The sequence below is a fragment of the Anabrus simplex genome, chromosome 2 (genome assembly GCF_040414725.1).
Source record: "Anabrus simplex isolate iqAnaSimp1 chromosome 2, ASM4041472v1, whole genome shotgun sequence".
Classification (NCBI taxonomy): domain Eukaryota; kingdom Metazoa; phylum Arthropoda; class Insecta; order Orthoptera; family Tettigoniidae; genus Anabrus; species Anabrus simplex.
Window position 1 is genome coordinate 1033104804 of NC_090266.1, and position 3700 is coordinate 1033108503.

A 3700-nucleotide genomic window follows, 5' to 3' on the forward strand; every position below is an offset into this window, starting at 1 on the left:
ATAGCATTATGGTTTTCATCCATTCAATTGACCTCTACATTTTAAGATCAAGTCAACACAAATATGTGAATTATATTTTAATTTTAATGAAATGAAATGGCGTATGGCTTTTAGTGCCGGGATGTGTCCGAGGACCGGCTCACCAGGTGCAGGTCTTTTGATTTGACCCCCGTAGGCGACCCGCGCACAATGAGGATGAAATTATGATGAAGACGACACATATGCCCAGTCCCTGTGCCATGGAAATTAATCAATTACGGTTAAAATTCCCAACCCTGCCGGAAATTGAACCCGGGACCCCTACGCCCAAAGACCAGCAGCCAACCATTTAGCCATGGAGCCGGACTTAATTTTAATGATTCACTGATGATAGAACTAAGAGTAAATCATCTTGATGTGTGCTGATATGGACCGCTTTTAACTTTAGCAAGTGTTGATACCGCAAATCCACCTCAACCACTGCTGCCCTCTTCTCCTTTTACCATCAGACTTCCCTGATATTAAGGTCATTTCCAGCTAATCATGTCCTCTCCAAATAAAGTATGACCAAAGTATTTCAGTTTGTGCTTCAGCATTTGTCCTTCCATGGAACAGCCTGCGCTGATTTCCTGTAATATTGACTTATTACATCTCGATTTCTATAAAACACTTTTCCGCCTTGTCAGTACTTTACATTTTATTATAATTATCTACCGTACATATTTCGAGAGCTACCACTTTCTTCTTCAGTGGTGCCAAAACATCGAACTAAATCCTAGGACTTGATACATATGTACAAATACAGTCAACAACAGAAATTATACATAAATCTTGAAATCTTTACAATATTTCTTTGTGTCTTAACTGTTTACTTACTTGCTATAACATTTAGTGAAAACTTTAAAAATAGAATAATTTCAAATCATAAAATGAATAAAACCTATTAAATTAGTCACTATATACTTTATTACATCTCTTCACAGTCGACAATATTCTAAGGAGTATTCCCCAACACCATAGCTCCAAAGCGTCCATTCTTCAATGCTGATCCCTTATTACTGCCCAGATCATGCTTCCGTACATCGTAACTGGAAAAACCATAGCCTTCGTAAGGACCACAAGAGTAATATACTCCTTGGTGCGATAGCCCGCTCGTCAATATCATACACGCCACTCCATCGGATCAAGAGGCTTCACCTTACAGAACACTGCCTCTCTATGCTTTTAGAAGATTAGCCACTACATAGCTACAGTCCGCATTTGACAGTAGCATTAAGAACAGTAGCCACACAAAGAACATCAACTTCCACGATCAGATTTCGATAACATTCATCACAATAATCTAACCAACACCATGCTCAAGTTTTATGACTTAATCAATGAACAATATTAAATTCATCCGATATACTTTAACAAGAGAAAAGCAAGAACTTTTACAACAGAAGATTACAGTGATAAACTTTAGTTCTGTAAGGAGATTTTTCTTAACTAAGTTTTTCTTTTCAAATTTTATTGCCGAAAGGGTCGAAACATGCATATTCATCATTCGTTTTCATTTCCCCTTGTCCACCTACGCGCCAGGTCGGGGTGTTGATGGCACTTTTCCTCTGTTGCCTCTCCTTCCACCACTCCTCTTCAGTAATTATTGTATTCCACTCCAGTCTTCTTTTTCTTATACTGCTCCGAACAGAGTCCACCCATCTTGCTCGGCTTTCCCTTTGCCCTCTTTCCTTCTTTCATAGCCTCCAATGCTTGTTTTGGTATCCTTCCCTCCTCCATCCTCATAAATGACCAACCCATCTCAATTTATTCTTCTTCATCCTATCACTCAGTTTTGCAACCCCTATCTCTTTTCTGGCCTCAACATTTCTTACTCTGTCTCTCCTCGTCTTCCCTGCCATACTCCTCAGGAACTTCATCTCACTGGCGTGAATTTTATTCTCATTTCTTGCTGTCAAAATCTCTGATGCATATGTTAATATAGGGGACTAGTACATCTTGAACATTATCCCTTTACATTTCATGCAAACTTCTCTGTTCCACACCAGGTTCCTTACATTCTGGTAGAACATATTTCCTGCTTGTACCCTTCTGCTGATCGCCTTATCCAACATTGCATCTTGCATTATTTCACTTCACAAATATCTGAAGTATTCAACAATCACAAGGTTTTGTCCCCTGATACTAATAATTCCTTCTCTTGCTCCTCTTGTCATCACCACTATTTTGCTCTTCTCAACGCTGATTTTCATACCATATTTCTCAAATATTGTCATTTAAAGGCTCTAACTGGATTTGCACTACTATATAGCTGACTTCCCAGATCAATATATCATCTTGCAAATTACAGTATTTTCATATCCCATCCATATGCTGTCTTTGTATACTATTATATAATATTTTGTATCAATCCAAAATATTGAATAGTAGTGAATTAAACTAGGTGAAATAAAACCCGCTTTTTAATTGTGTAGTACAGTTAATAGGGCCATAAGATGATTTTTATTTCTTACAGTGGACAACTTCAACAGGAAGCACCAAATCCTCAGGCAAACTTCCAAGCTAAACCAGCAGACGACAACCAGCAACAGATGCCTGACATTATGCACATTATGTACTCCTTGGAGAGAAGGAATGGACGGAAGATCATGACATCTTTGGAGATTCTTTGTATTGTTATGACTAGATATTCACTGATGGCATTTGAGTGTAAAAAAAATATTGTAGAATAAAATAAATAATAACTACTGCACTATACTGGTCCCCAAAATACTTTACTAAATGGATATTTCTTCTTGAAGTTATGTCTCTACTTCAAAAACACTGTCCAGATCCAGATTTGCCATTGCTACAGGCAAGATTTTTTGGAATATTTCCTTGAAAAATTTTGATTTTAAAAATAAGAACTTCAGTGTTGTTGCTGCTGTTCCAAGGAGAGAAAATCAAAATTCTGAGATTTGCCTATGATATTGTTACATTATCAGAAGCCTTTGGAAGAACTGGAGAAATTGCTGAATGGTATGGACACACATTTCGAGGAGTAGAAGATGAAGAAAAAAAAAAAAATCCAAACAAAAGTAATGGTGTGAAGATGTATAAAGTCAGGTGATAAATGGAATATCATATTAGGAAATGAAGTCTTAACAGAAGCAGATGAATATCATTACTTGGCTAGTAGAATAACTAATGACGGCAGGACATAAAATGCAGACTAGCACAAGCAAACAAGGCTTTCCTTAAGAAAAGAAAAGAAATTTGCTTGTGTGAGAGATATTGCATAGATATCTATATCATCTGATGGCCTAGCAGGCATCAACTTTTGGTAATGAGACAAAGTCTCTCATAGTTCACTGGCACTGCCGGTGGCTCCAAGTAGCCTACGCAGTGGCCTCCACGGTATGCACTAGCCATGCGTCTTGGTGGGTGTGTTATGTACCAACTGATGAGCCCAATTTAGCACACGGGGGAGAAACGCTGGCAACTAGGAACGAGTTACCTTGGAAAATTAATAATGTCCAATAACGGACCATTTATACTGGTATTAGAAATTCGCTCACTTCAAACATTGATATAAGAATTAGAAATATGTTTTTGAAGATTTTCGTCTATAGCGTGGCATACTATGGAAGTGAAACGTTGATGACAACTACTTCAGAAAGAAGGAGAATAGAAGCTTTCAGAATGTGGTGTTACAGAAGAATAATAATGGTGAGATGAGTAC